Here is a 15638-nt window from a genome sequence, read left to right as displayed (position 1 = left end):
GGAAGAAAGAGGGGAGGAAACAGTAAAGATTTAGAACATATGCCCTAATGATGTTTCCACTTTATTTGCTTGTGGCATTAAGGATGAAATGTGAAATATCAATGCTAAATTACGTGACTTAAAACCATGATAAGTGTAAGAGAGCTATGCAGCAAAGACTGAGTAGTCTGATATCAAAATTACTAAACCAGCTCATTAAAACTTGGGAGTGTAGCAGAGAAGGGTCAAGTAAGAACCTTCTAAGCAGATTGCAGTAGTTGGAGCAATGAGGAATGTAAAAAAGTTCAAAATGTTTCATGTTAGGAACAGAGTGTGAAGTAAAGTAGGTATGGTCAGCATTTTCTTTTGCTTCATTTTAATTAACTGCTTTTGAGATTAGAATGCAGAAAACTAATACCAATGGAATAAGAGCCAATACTGCATCCAACTAATGATGGTAATATGGACAATCCAACACAATTAGGAAAAGTTTAAAAATTATATAGTCATACGGAAGAAGCAAAACCAAGAGCACTGTGTTAAATTATGTGAGCATGAAACTAACCCCCCTATTTAAATACGGAATCTTGAAGACTGTATTGTCCAGGCTTTGTCTCTGTAAATTTAATTTCCTGTTTCACAGAACTATCTACTGCCAAACTTGCAAAATCATTTTTGCTTTCTTAATCTTTTTGTGTATTTCTGTAGGATATTCTTGAATGATACCTTCTCCAGTATATCTTACTGTTTTATTAAGTGAAACTAATGCATGTTTTGAATTTCGATATATTTAATAGGTGTATTTACTATTTAAAGTAACCATATTTCAACTTGTCTAAGTTTTTTATATTTATAACAAGCCTTATACTTGTATCTCTCTGTAATTTCCTTGATAATTTTTTCTTGAGGCATTATATTATAAATTATTTTAATTGTTATTTCATTTATTATACAATAAAATGCAAATAACAAACCTTACTATCTTACCCATTTTTAGTGTACAATTCAGTATTCAAGTATAATCAAGTATCTACACAGTGTCAGTATTTTAAAAAGATTTGATCAAAATTACTTCATTTTATAGCCAGCAGCCATATTTTCTTCTATAATTTTTCAAGCACTTTGCATTTGAGTCTCAGAAATATTCTTTAAAAATGCAGTGAAAGGGGGTTGGGCAGTAGTACAGTGGGTTAAGCGCAGGTGGTATAAAGCGCAAGGACCGGTTCAAGGATCTCAGTTTGAGCCCCCGGCTCCCCACCTGCAGGGGAGTCGCTTCACAGGTGGTGAAGCAGGTCTGCAGGTGTCTATCTTTCTCTCCCCCTCTCTGTATTCTCCTCCTCTCTGTCCTATCTAACAATGACAACATCAATAACAACAATAATAATAAAAACAAGGGCAACAAAAGGGAAATATATATACAAATATATATATATATATATATATATATATATAAATTTTAAAAAATGCAGTGAAAATATACAATGTCGCTTGCTTTGTCTCTTTTTTAGTATTTCAACTGTGGGAATAGCAATTTCAGGCATGCAGTCTTTAAACCCCATTCAGCAGCATGAGATTAGACCTTGGAGTGGGAACACTTTCTTACCAAGAGAGATAGAGTCTATATACCCTGTGCCCAGCATATAACCTTGTTTCAAACTACATGAGTACTCTTTTGTCTTTTCTGGAACAATTTGCGTCATATGGCAGCTGGCCAATCCTACTCCTGGATCTGTCGTCCATGGGAAGGGGACGTAGTTCTTTCTGCTGTACCAGGAGAGGGTTGCCCACAGGTGAATCTCCCTGCTTACTGCTGAAGCTGACCTTGCTCTGTCTCTTCTCTCTGTAAGTATACCACTGTCCAGTACAGTACTTGATCACATTGCTCTTCTCTGTAATTCTGATACCAAGAAAAACAGGCAAAAGTGTTTAAGGTCCTCTCCTGAGGGGGGCATGGTGCTGTACCCCTTTGGGATTGAAAATAGGTACTCAGTGCTCTGACATAGATCTCTCCCTGCTTTTTTTAAACTGACTTAATTTGCACTAAAGATTACAATAAGCACTGTCCTCTAAGCCGGAGAATAATGGAAAAGTCTAAAGGATTTCAAGAAGCCCAAGGCTTTTGTTCTATTTCCATTTTGCCTTTAATTATTATATAGAATAGTGCTCTACAATCCAGTCTTCATAGCAATAGTCTCTTTTGTATTGTTAATCCTAATTTGTATTTTCTAGTTTGAGTTTTTTTAAATTAATTAATTAATTTATTTATTCCCTTTTGTTGTCCTTGTTGTTTTATTGTTGCAGTTATTGGTGTTATTGATGTTGGATAGGACAGAGAGAAACGGAGAGAGGAGGGGAAGACAGAGGGGGAGAGAAAGACAGACACCTGCAGACCTGCTTCACCGCCTGTGAAGCGACTCCCCTGTCTAGTTTGAGTTTTAACTTTACTCAACCCTTCTTGTTTTTCCTCCCCAGATGGCTCCATTCTTGTTATTTTAATTTTCATTCATTTTATCTTAGTCTACTCTTAGACTCATTGTTCCCCTTTTACAGAAAGCAATGCCAGATAATATATGTGGAAGCTTCTTAAAATTTTTACAATCTGAAGGCCCAACGTAGACTTACTAAAACCAGAATCTTATTTTTCAACAATTCCCAGTTCATTAATATGCATCTGAGAAATATTACCCTATTTTATCTAAGGAACATATTATTTTGCCATATTATATAGCTAATTACATCTATTTTTATTATGTAACTTAAAATGTAAGCTCCATGAAGGCAACACTTTTCTCACAATTTTTGCTCACTGACAAGTATGTCCCTAATTGCTTGGTTCTCAGTAAATACTCAGCAACTATCTGATCAATTCATGAAAGTTTGAAAAGGTCCTAAAATGCTAATCTTCATCTAACCATACTAATTATTTTCAAAATTTAGGCCGATTTGAAATACATATAAACTAAGTATGGTATTATTTGCACTATATTCAATGTAAATCAGTTAGAAAATATTATTTATATAATCGCTTACTTCAAATTCAGCTTTAAGGCTATGCTACTACACATGTTAACAGTTCACTGTTATTTGAAAGTGAACTTATGCTGTTCCATGTTCTCCTGGGACAGGTACTAAAAAAAAAAAAATGTGTGCATATGTGGAACTGAAGCCTCACATGTGTGATTTCTCTGTTTCCAGGCCGCTTTTTCACTATGGGGGGGGGGCAAGCAAAATAAGCTACCCCTTAGGACACTAGGGAAAGGGCACTTTCAAGTCAAAAAGAAAAGAACTAATAAAAACCAAGTCAAAATAAATTAAATTGAAAACCAGAAAACGAAAAATCAAAACTTGGTTCTTTGAAAATACCAAAGAAACTTATAAGTCACAGTTCACTTTTTATTATGTATTATTGGATGGGGGGAAGATAAAGAGGGAAGAGACACCTGCAGCCCTGCTTCACTACCTGTGAAGCTTTCCCTCTGTAGGTGGGGACCTGAGTCCTTATTACTGTAATGTGTGTTATACCTGTCCCAATATGGTACAATTAACAATTTCAGAAATGAAAGACACTATTGACCCTATGGAGATTAAAACATCTCTATACAAATTAACTTAAATGAACCAATTGTTTCAATGACACAAACTACCAAAACTCACACAAGGACAGAATGCCCATGTGTGAGGATCCAGGTTCAAACCTCTGGTCCTCATTTGCAGGGGGAAGCTTCACAAGTAGAGAAGTAATGGTAGGTATCTCTCTTACCCACCCACCCCCAACATACACACTTTTGTTTCTGTCTGTATCAGACTAAGAAAGAGGGAAAACAGTGACCATGGCGAACAGTGGTATAGTCTTCAACCAAAATCAAGTGAAATTTATTGCCAATATATAATGTCTAATACTGGTAGAATCCAGAATGTGACAAAACTAACTATATTACCAATGTATGAAGTAGCAACACTGAAGAGCCCACCTGCAGAGGGGTCACTTCACGGGCAATGAAGCACATCTGCTGGTGTCTTTTTTTCCCTCTCTGTTTTCCCCTCCTCTCTCGATTTCTCTCCTCTCCTATCCAACAACAACAAGGGCAACAAAAAAATGGGAAAAATGGCCTCCAGGAGCAGTGGATTCATAGTGCAGGCACCGAGCCCCAGTGATAATCCTGGAGGCAAAAAGAAAAATGAGTAAATAAAAAGTTACTGGCCTAAGTAACTGGAAATAAGTAGAATTTACAAGAATAAGATATTAAGAAGTATACAGAAGTGTAGGACTCTGGGAGGGTCTCCATAAGAGTTCAGGAAAACTTTTCAGATGCTGCTGTACACAAGAAGCACACTAGATTGCAGATGAGAGTGGCCATGTTTTTTTAAAACAGATTTGAGAGGTGAGGGGGGAAGAGAAGAAAGACTGACCAGAGCCCCTACAGTGGTGTATGCAGTAGCTAGGATGGAACCTAGGGTTTATGCATGTAAGTCCTCAGCTCTCACACTGGGCCCCCTCCTCAACTGCCTGTGTTTCTCTTGACTGGAGTAAGGAATTACAGAATAGTAAGGGAAGAAGTTGAAATGGTTCACATGGCAATGAATGAGAGTTGTAGGCATCAGTCTAAGCAACATCCCAGTAGTAACAAGTACACCTAGTTTTTAGATCTTGATTTCAAGTACCCTTCTGCAAGAAAAGGAATTGGGGTTCCCTGGGAAAAAATGGCTTGTTCTGGCACTGAGTCTGTAAATAGATTAGCTTGCATGTGCATTACCCAGGTTCAAGCCCAACACACACTGTACTGAATGAAGCTTTCTTACTGTGGTGGGTGTCCTTACCTCTGACTCTTACTATTTGAAAGAGTTGGCCTGAAGCAGTAAAGCCCTGTGACAGAGGTAAAATAAATTTGGTGTACTGTCCCAAAGCAAAGGACTGGGGAAGAAGGGCAGGGAGAGGGGTGGAGGGGATACTATGAGGTCCTGGTGTATGACCATGGCAATGGACCTAAGTTGAAGGTGAGAGTGTTTTGCAGACACCTATCCTAGTGACATGACAAACTGTACTGATGTGTAAATAACTGTATTTTAAACCATTATCCCCAAATAAGAAAAAAAAATTAGCAGACTGGGGAGACAGCATAATGGTTATGCAAAAAGACTTTCATGGCTGAGGCTCCAAAGTCCCAAGTTCAGTCCCCAGCACCACCATATTCTAGAGCTGAGCAGTGCTCTCTCTGGTCTGTCTGTTTTTTTCTCTCTCTCCTTATAAATAAAATAATAATAAAAGAACAAAAATTAGTCTGGAGCTAGAATGTAAGGATGTGTTCAAAGAAAAAACAAATTGGTTGACATATGACAAAATACAAGAATAAAAATGTGTCAAATTATTATAAAAATACAAATATCCATGAGCACATATATTGATACATAAGTAGAAGTACCATGTAAAAAGAATTGCAAGCGATTTACATAGGGACTATTTTCTTAAGGAGATAGAACTTCCTACTGTTTAGGTGAAAGGCATAGATAGGCAATTCCTTGTAAAAATTAAGTATAATAGAGGGAAATGGGAAGGATCAAGGTATAATTCAGTGAAGAAATTACTACCTCTACCAGGCAATCGGAGTAAAAAGAGTGGTTGTGATATGAAGAAATGGCCATTTTATCTTCATGCTGTTCTTCCCTGTCTATTAATAAGAAACAGAATCTGATTGGAAGAAATTCTACAAAAATGTGTAACCAATAATTAACCAACTGTAAAAATAATAAAAAGTATAGAGTATCTGAGAAAATTGTTCAGAGCCAAGAGCAGCCTAAGGATGCACAATAACTACTATGTCACACAATAAACTGTTATGTATATAAAATAAATTGAATGTCAATCTGTAACCAAAAAAAAAAAAAGGTAAAAACCTGGGAAGTCTGAAAGATTACATACCTTCATTAAGCTATCAATATTGGTTAATTATACCAAGTACACCTCATTTATGTGATGTAAAAGGTAATACTCATATGACTATACAGCGTAGGGAAAATAGGCTTGTTTGGTTAATCTAAAACTTTTAAAGCAAGTTTATTTTTTGAAAAAAAGGGAGGTGATTGAGTGTACAGGTGAATCCTGACTGTTCTTTTGGGTGGCAGTGCAGGCTGCACTTCTACATATATTTTCTTCTCACTTTGAGTGTAGTAGAGATTTGAAATACTGATGGCCTGTTTTTTTTTTTTTTTCTCTCTGCTATGACCTGTATTTTAGGAGGCTTTGTGACTGAGGAGTATTATCTAGCGTATGTCCTGCCTGTGACCCAGTTGTGCTCACTCAGCTTTCCTTGGTGTGATTTAGAAAGAAAGGGAAGGAAGGACCATAGGAAAAAATGACCAAATATACAAAAATAGAAATAGTCAATCCATATCCATACCTTGGGAGAACGACTGTAGATTCCAATGGAGGGAATGCAGACACAGAGATGTGGTGGTGAGAACAGTATGGAATTATACCTCTGATGTCTCATGATTTTGTAAATTGATATTATATCACTAATAGAAAAATACCTCTCGGGGGCCTGGTGGTGGCACACTGGGTTAAGCACATATGACTTGCAAGCTCCCAGCTCCCCACCTGCAGGGTGGCTTGTTTCACAAGCAGTGATGCAGGTCTACAGGTGTCTCTCTTTCTTCCTATATATCCCCCCATCTCTCTCAATTTCTCTCTGTCCTATCAAAAAAAAAACTGAAAAAATGGTTGCAGGAACAGTAGATTCGTAGTACAGGTACTCTGGAGGAGGGAGTGAGAGAGGAAAGGGAGAGAGAGAATATCTCCATTTCACCTCATATCTAATTTTTTATATTTATTTATTTTCCCTTTTGTTGTCCTTGTTGTTTTTCATTGATGCTGTAGTTATTGTTGTTATTATTGATATCATCATTGTTAGATAGAACAGTGAGAAGTGGAGAGAGGAGGGGAAGACAGAGAGGGGGAGAGAAAGATAGATACCTGCAGATCTGTTTCACCACCTGTGAAGTGACTCCCCTGCAGGTGGGGAGCCGGGGGCTCAAACCAGGATCCTTCTGCTGGTTCTTGCACATTGCACCATGTGTGCTTAACCCGCTGCGCTATTGCCTGACTCCCTTCACCTCTTATCTATAATGAGAGCATAGTATTTTTTTTCATACAGGGAGGACTGATGCACACTTAATTTCATCTGTGAAATGCAAAAGGAGGATTTAAATACTAGAAATAGCAACGAAAATGAAAACTTTTGGAAACAGTGGTAGCTAGTGGCAGCTACATGGGTCATCAAAGGAAATTTGGGTTGTCACATTTCCAAAGAAGACCTTTGGAGTTTAATTGTGCAGTACACAAGACAGGCTGTTCCTGCACTGTTTGTGAGTATGGTGTTTTTTTTTTTTTTTTTGAGCACTTTCATCTTAGTTATTACAAGTTTTTATATTTTCTTTACAGAATTTATCTCCCTCACCATATTCTGGAGAGTATGGGCGGATCATTTCTCTTTCATCTACTATACAAACCACCACATACATTGACTTCTAGTTCCTTCCCCATTTAGAAACCACTTAGAAGTGTAGGACCTCCTCACTGAACTTTGCTTCCACCCTTATATTTTCTCTCTCTGACTGTTGCTTTTCTGAAGCTTTCTTACTGTGGTGGGTGTCCTTAACTCTGACTCTTGCTATTTGAAAGAGTTGGCCTTAAGCAGTGAAGCCCTGTGACAGAGGTAAAATAAATAAACTTTAGGGAGTGTTAGATTAAACCCTGGGTAATATCTGCCTCTCAAGATTCTTGATCACATCTCTGCAGTTCCTTTTGCTTGTAAAGTAAATTCATTTAACACATTCATCAGCAGTTGTGGGTATCAGAATATATTTAGGGGACTATTACTACTACAGTAGGTAGACTGTCTATGAAATGATTTATAAATTATTTATAATGGATTGTGAGGTGTTCATTTACAAAAGTGGTTGTTTCTAGATTGCCTTATGGTAGGCATGACCCAAGCAATTGCCCTGGGCTTTTGTCTCCCTCACATCGAGAAATGTTCTCTAGGTCTCTGCACTTACATTTATGGTCTGCCCTCAGAGCATGAAAATTAGGTTCTGAGATTAAGTATCTGGGCACATACCTCACTGATGAGAAAACTCTACTAATGCAGAATCATATTTCCAGGAATAAACTATAAATGTTCTGGGATTTTATGGTAGTAAGAGCTGGCTGGCAGACTTATTTCCCTATGATTTCTACCTGAAGTGTGTTAAAAAGTTTTGAGAGGTATTACTTATATTTGTAAGTATCTGACTGGTATTTTAACTGTCATATTAAGTGTGAAGTCGTATTTATAATTTCAGTGGAGACAGAAGCAGCAGAAGGAAGGGATGGGTGGTTACACTAATTTTTTAAGCACTTTATGTTTAATGCTATCTAGAGACTTTCAACATGGAGAGTGTCCTTAAACTTTAGGTAGGTTACATTAAATTGCAGTGTGTTAAAAACTGTGAGAGAAGCAGTTTCTAAAAGGGAACTGTAAGTGTATTTCATATGTATGTATAATATAATCTCTACAGTTCTCATTTCAGAGTTTACTTATGTCCTTCACTTATGCCAACTGTTACCTGCAATGTCCCTGTATTTATCCAGTATTAATGTATTTTAATACACATTATCAATGACTGTTTACCAACACTACTGAAGTATAATAGATCCCCATCCTTAAGTAGATTATTTTCCTGTACCCTGCAAAAATTAAATATGACTTTTATTGCATAGTTACATAAATGAAACCTGGAAGGTCCCAAGGCTTCTCTCCCCACATCATCGTGAACCAAATACTTTCTTCTGTATGTTTTTAATACGTCTTCCTTTCCAGTCTCACTACCATTTTCCTAGTAATAGTATACATTCCAGAAATACAGCCATTATAGTCTTCTGCCTCCATGTGATCTTCTAACAATTCAAGTAGGATCCAAATTTCAGCCCTACTTCCACTCAAAAAAGGGTTATTTAGACCATACGCCATTTTAATTTCCACTGCATGTATATACAGCATATGTTTAAGTATGTTATCAATTTCCATGTCATTAATATATTATAGATGTAACTGGTTAAGTTATGGTTGTTTGGGGGCCCACAGGTTTTTCCCCCTTCAAACAGTATTTTAGCGTATTCAGAATCAACACTGTGTGATTTTCCATTTACTTGTTGAATTTTGAACCAATTCATAGTAATGGGAAGAAGATCATCACAGACAAATATAGAACTTGGGATAGGCACAAAATCCTCTAAGTCATTTGACAATGGCATCAGGTTTAGTAAGGGAGGAATGGCAATGGAAATCAACTGACACCGCACACTGAATATATAGTTAAAAGATGGAGCAAATTCAAAATAAAATTGAAGACAAAATGCTGGCACTCCCCAATCACTATTTATGTACATTTCCATCTATATGTAACAATTTTTCTGGTGTAGGGACTTTTGTGTACACAATTCCACTGCTCTTGGTTTGAAATTTGCTTTCTGTTTATTTCGGGTAGTTGGAGAGACAGAGAGGGAGAACCAACACAGCACTGTTCTACCATAATGGAGCTTCCCCTGGTGCTGTGGTTTCCCATTCCCATTTAAACCCAGGGCCTTGCCAAAAGTCAAGGCAACAAACACAAAAGATAAAATCAACACACAGGTGGAAGAACATATCCCCAAAGCATATATGTGATAAATATTTGCAGCCCACTTCTCACCATCTTGTGCCAAGAACCCCAATGTCCTCTCTACTCCTTCTCCAGAGTCAGAAATTGTACCTATGTGTCAAGAACTTTACTGTAAACCATTAACATCCATAGTGAAAAGCTAAAAAGCACTTATAGCCAGAATTGCTTTTAAAATTTTTGTAATTCAACAACAAAAATCAAACAACAGAATTGTAGTATGAGTAAATGACTTCAAAAGACAGGATTCAAATATTCATCTGAGAAACACTAAAAATATCCTGAGTTTTTAGAAAAGAATAAAATGTGGTGTCATTTTCAAAATCAACTATTACAACTGCTTCCAGATCTACAGTATTTACAAGGGCTTATCACAAACTGAGAAACACAATTTTAAAATCCTATAGAAATACCCAGATATACTGTTTAAAAACACTGTATGTGATTTTGTTTAAGCAAGTGAGAACCCCCCCAAAAAAACCTGTGAAAAATGTTAGTGAATATTTTGAAATATATGATTACTTTTGAAAAATACATGTAAGCATGTAATTCACTAAAACTTTAAAAATGAATTATAAGATGATATGCATTCCAAGAGAAATATAAAATTGAAAATAAATGTCTAAGGAATGTAAAAAAAAAGTATCAGGGAGGTTACTAAATTTCTGGTCATCATAAAACACAACACTCTTTTAGTTTTCTTTATTGTAAAAGATGACCTCTCCATCTTTCTTTCTTTTTATTTAGTAAATACAGAGAGAAACTGAGAAGGGAGGGAAAGAGACACCTGCAGCCCTGCTTCATTACTCATGAAGTTTCCCCCTGCAAGAGGGGACCAGGGGATTGAACCTGGGCTTTTTCACACTGTAATGTGAGTGCTTAACCAGGCGTGCCACTGCCTGGTTTCCAAACCCAATAAATTAGCAAATAATCATATAGATTTTGATATGTATATGACTGTGTGTCTAGAATTGGTAAGAATAAATGGGAAATTGCTGTATATTCATCTCTGAATGCAAAATTTCAAAAAATCTGTAATTCAATTTGGTAATATAACTATTTTCAGTAAAAAAATATCCAAGGGCATTTTCTTTAGGAACCTTCATATCTCTATGTACATAAAGTCTAATCACAATGATGTTCACACCTCAATATTTATTCATTCAACAACTATGAATATAATTCACATTAAAAAATCAATGTTCTGGCCCCTATTTTAATCTTGTTTCACAGTTTGCTTTCCAAGGGAAAATACACTGTAAAATAACGATTTTATAGAGCTAGCACCTATAAAAATCATGACTGTAATATGTTACAGAGGAAAGAGATAGGGCTCTCTAAGGTAATGACAGTCCCGCTGACACCTCAGTTCACAAGCAGAGGAAACAGGTCAATAGGGAATGAAACTGGACAGTGTGAACAACAGATAAAAGGAGTCTGAGTAAATCCAGTCAGAGCAGAGTGAGAGGAAGAAAGGGAGTGGAAACTGGATAGAAAAAACAAATAGAGGGCCAAGAGACAGCATAGTGCTAATGTAAATGACTTTCATGCTTAAGGCCCTTAAGCCACCATAAGCCAGAGCTTACCAGTGCTCTGGTGGAAAAAAAAAAAAAAAACAGATGAAAAGGGGAGGGAGGGAGGGAGGGAGGGAGGGAGGGAGAGAGAGAGAGAGAGAGAGAGAGAGAGAGAGAGAGAGAGGTGGGGGAGAGAGGGAGAAAGAAAGAATAAGTGGGGAGATAAATGTTTAAATCTTGATAAGAAATTTGAATTTTGTTCTAAGTCCAATAAAAACCATTTAGAGAGTTTTAGGCTGAGATATAGTGAAAACTGATTTAACCAGTGATAAAGAAAAACAAGGTTTTAGGACAGGAGAATAGAGATGAGGTGAGAGATAGTGTTGTCTTTTCACTACAGTCATCTGCAACTAAACTTGTTTATTTAGAGGGGATTTTCTTAAGTCACTCTCCATTATCTTATACCATTATATAGGTTAGAGGTTTTTGTTGTGTCAATATTTTTTAGAGACAGAGAAAGTGAGAATTAAAGTACAAGAACAAAGAGAAAGGGTAAAAAAGACACCTGCAGCACTGTTTCCCTCCCGCAGGTGGGGACCAGGGGCTTGAACCAGTGTCCTTAAGCATTATAAGCTGTGTGCTCTAACAGACACACCACTGCCCAATCCACCCTAGAGTTGAACTTTACAGTTTACTATTCATGCATTTCGTAATTTGTATTCTGATGTAAGTGTGAGATAGGGTCTGAACTTGTACATCTCTTAACAGACTCTCAGGTGACAGGGACAGCACTGGTCCATAGACCACACTTTGAGTACCAAGGCTCTTGTCTGCATCATATCTTTATTTTTCATTTGTTTTTGTCATATCTGGGGCTTCACTGCTCCAATGTGATTTTTTTCAGATAAAGAGGAAAATATTCCACAGCACCAAAGACCCTCAGTGCTATGGAGGTCAGGCAGTCTTGTAAGCCCTAGCTAATATCTTTAAAGTTAAAAGTCAGACAAAGATACAAATAGTAGTTTCCATTCAGAATGCCAAATGATAGGTGGGATGGGATTATAACAGTAACAATTAATAATAACTTCATTATTCAATAACCGGTAAGGGTTAGCAAAGTATTATAAAAATCAAGAAAGCATATTTAAGTCTTTTTACATGAGTAGATAAGACTGATGATTCCAACGGTAAAACAGGTATAACACACAGAGAAAAAAAAAAGATGTGACAGAATAACACTAACAGATTTTTAAGTTTTCTTACAATAATAATAAACTTTAGTTAACTTTATCATCCTAATTAGTTATTATTCCTATAAAGATCTATTATCTTTATAGCAAGATGGCATCATCAACTTAATCTACAGTGCTGGACACAGATTTCTGTTATATTATCTGTTATTGGTATGCTTGAAATAATTTATAAACTACATATTAATTAAATCAACATTTAAAGATCTTTTATTCGTATTTTTAAAAATATAACCTGCACTACAACAGCACAGCTCTCTGAGTATGTAGGTCAACTAAGTTAGTCTTACAACTTTTTATTATATATATAATTTATGAATTGCATAATTGGAAAGTTTATATTTACTCATACATTATGTTTTCTACACAGAAAATTAACTTTTTAGTCAAGATTTTATCTTTTACCTACAGTTTGATATATATACATATATATATATATATATATATATATATATATATATATATATATATTTTTTTTTTACCAGAGTTCTACTTAGCCCTGGATTATGGTGGTGCTGGGGATTTAACCGGGACCTTGGAAGGGATTCATCATTTAATAATATATTTAAAGAGTAGCCATGACTTTCAACATTACACTTATGCCTCTGCATCCAGTAATACCAAAGTGTCAGTGGTGGTGCTAGGCAGTGCCAGGTTAAGCACACAAATGCCACCATAAGCCAGAGATATGGGTTCAAGTCCACCCCTACCTGCAAAGGGGAAGGTTCTCTCTGTCCTTTCAAATGAAAAAAAGAGAGAAACTGGCCACTGGGAATGGTAGATTCATAGTGCAGGTACTGAGCCCCAGCAACAACCCTGGTGGTAATAAATGACACTTAAAAAAATGTCAGTGATCCAAAGTCTGAGGATTAGGAGGTGGTGCCTGGCTGAGGAAGAGAGGCTCTTGGTGGCAGAGATGGCTACATATAAGCCTGAAAAGTGGCTTGCAGTAGAGGTGAGAAAGTGTAGGAGTAGAGGACTAGGGAGATCTGGGCAGGGCAAGCAGGAGTGAAAAAGCATGATTATGCTAACAAGTCTGATTCCACTAGTGTCAGGACCTGGCAAACAAAGAATAAAATTAGGCCTAGACTTGTACTTTTCAAACAAGTCAATCCAACATTATCAGGTGCAAACAACATGCATGAAGTCCTAGGGAAGGCAAAAGCAACTTTTTAAAATTTCATTCTTGCCTTGGAAGGGTTGAAAACCTGTTAACAAAGATGCTGGTTACACAGAAGTACCAGTTTAAAACCTATTTTTAAACTTCTAAAGGACAGGAGAAAATCTAAACAATTGATGGTTTATTGTTTGAGGAAGCATCACTGATTCCGCTTATAATCAAGTTTTGTAAATGTATTATATCTAAGGTAATTTGAACATGCTTTGATTTTTTTCCTGCTCGCGTAAAATAACTTTCTACAAATGATTTCGGATAAGCAGAAGTGAATTTTGTACTGATGTATATCTTCTCAATTTTTTATTCAGTGTTTGATCTTGAAGCAGTTATGAAATGTGATATCTAGCACTTCAATCACGTAAATAAAAGAAATAATATTCCATATTCAGCTGAAATGCCTGAATCCTACATTTTATTTCCCAGTATATGATCATGGGGTACTTGAATTTGTCCTGCTAGATGAATAAATTACAGATATATACAGTTTAAGTATATGCTTACATGATACATTTTCCACTTATCAAATATGTATTCCTGTGGTCAGTGTGATTCAGAGGATGAAAACCCTAAAGATCTGTGCTCTCTGAAACAAATCACTTTCAAATATGGAAGTTAATTAAAAGTTATGGGCACTGGTAAATCAGAAAGTCATTTTGTACAAATTAGTCCTTTTAAATATGTATTTAATGAGTGACTAAATAATGTCAGCAGCTTTTGTTTGCGTTCTTAGCCTCCATGCATTCTTCCAGTGGTGTAGAATAAGGGATTAGTCAGATTTGGACAGCAACATGACAGGAGGAAAAATGAGCTGCATGGTTGTGGAGGAAATGTCTGTCTCCCAAATTAAAGCAGAGAACTAGCCTTTCCAGTGGCTCACTGGGTTCCTAAGTGCTCACTGTTTGGGGGACCCAGAGGATTAAGCATCTGAGGACAGAAGACATGGGACATTACACAGGTCTCTTGCCTACATTAACATGCCAAGACCCAAAGTGACCATGTAGCATAGATGAAAATGGACCATAAACTGTCAACACTAAAGACTAAGCAAAGAAATTGAACTTCTATATAAATCTTCATTTTTCTTGTTACAGAATTCAACTGTAGTAGTAGATTTGGGGGGTTCTTTCAAGAACATTTGATTTCTAAAAAATCTAAATAAAATTTTTTTGCTATAGTTTTTTTCCCACATATAAGGTGAAACTTTATTCTTGAGGATGAATTTTTTTTTTTTTTGCCTCCAGGGTTATTGCTAGGGCTCAGTGCCTGCACCATGAATCTATTGCTCCTGGAGGCCATTTTTTTCCCTTTTGTTGCCCTTGTTGTAGTGGTTATTATTGTTGTTGATGTTGTTCGTTGTTGGATAGGACAGAGAGAAATGGAGAGAGAAGGGGAAGACAGAGAGGGGAAGAGAAAGACAGACACCTGCAGACCTGCTTCACTGCCTGTGAAGTGACTCCCCCTGCAGGTAGGGAGCTGGGGGCGCGAATGGGGATCCTTATGCCAGTACTTGCGCTTTACGCCACCTGAGCTTAACCCGCTGCGCTACCGCCCGACCCCCCAGGATGAAATTCTAATGAAAAAAAAAAAGTACTTTTTATTTTTCCAATGTTTTCACAAGGATTCTCATGCCAGTGTTTTCATATGGATATTGTTGTTCATGGTTTTATTTATAAATGTAAGATTCCCCTCTAAACTTCCCTGGATCATTACAGTCTACTGTTGGTATTTACTTTCTGGCCATATTATTTGGGGATGCCAATAAAAGATTAACTGCAGCTTGTTCTGTTTTAGCCACGGCACTGGGTAGACTGCATTTCTCATTTTGTCTTCTCAGCACTTGTGTGGATTATGGAGATGAGCTATGGCTCTAGTGGAAAATGCATCATTTATATATGTCAGTTGGATGGCATCACGCGCCTGATATGGACTTTTTCTTAGAGGCTGTGAGATTTACGACCACTATAAAGCGTCCCCCCACCCTCCATAGATCATGTTGCTAGAACATGCCTAACTTTTTCTGGA

At 36.8% G+C, this 15638-nt stretch overlaps 1 protein-coding gene across 1 annotated transcript in view; it reads left to right on the top strand.

Annotated features, from left to right (window-relative positions):
• The first annotated feature begins 1749 nt into the window (after positions 1-1749).
• The window catches only part of LOC103127157 (melanoma-associated antigen B18-like), a 94954-nt gene continuing 81065 nt past the window's right edge, over positions 1750-15638 (top strand). The window contains exon 1 of the mRNA XM_007538050.2: positions 1750-1821. The gene's annotated coding sequence lies outside the window, so the exon portion shown is untranslated. The remainder of the gene's footprint in view (positions 1822-15638) is intronic.

This window comes from Erinaceus europaeus, chromosome X, assembly GCF_950295315.1.
Source record: "Erinaceus europaeus chromosome X, mEriEur2.1, whole genome shotgun sequence".
NCBI classification, from domain to species: Eukaryota; Metazoa; Chordata; class Mammalia; order Eulipotyphla; family Erinaceidae; genus Erinaceus; species Erinaceus europaeus.
The sequence above is the reverse complement of the archived record's forward strand: the minus strand, read 5'-3'. Positions and strand labels throughout refer to the sequence as shown.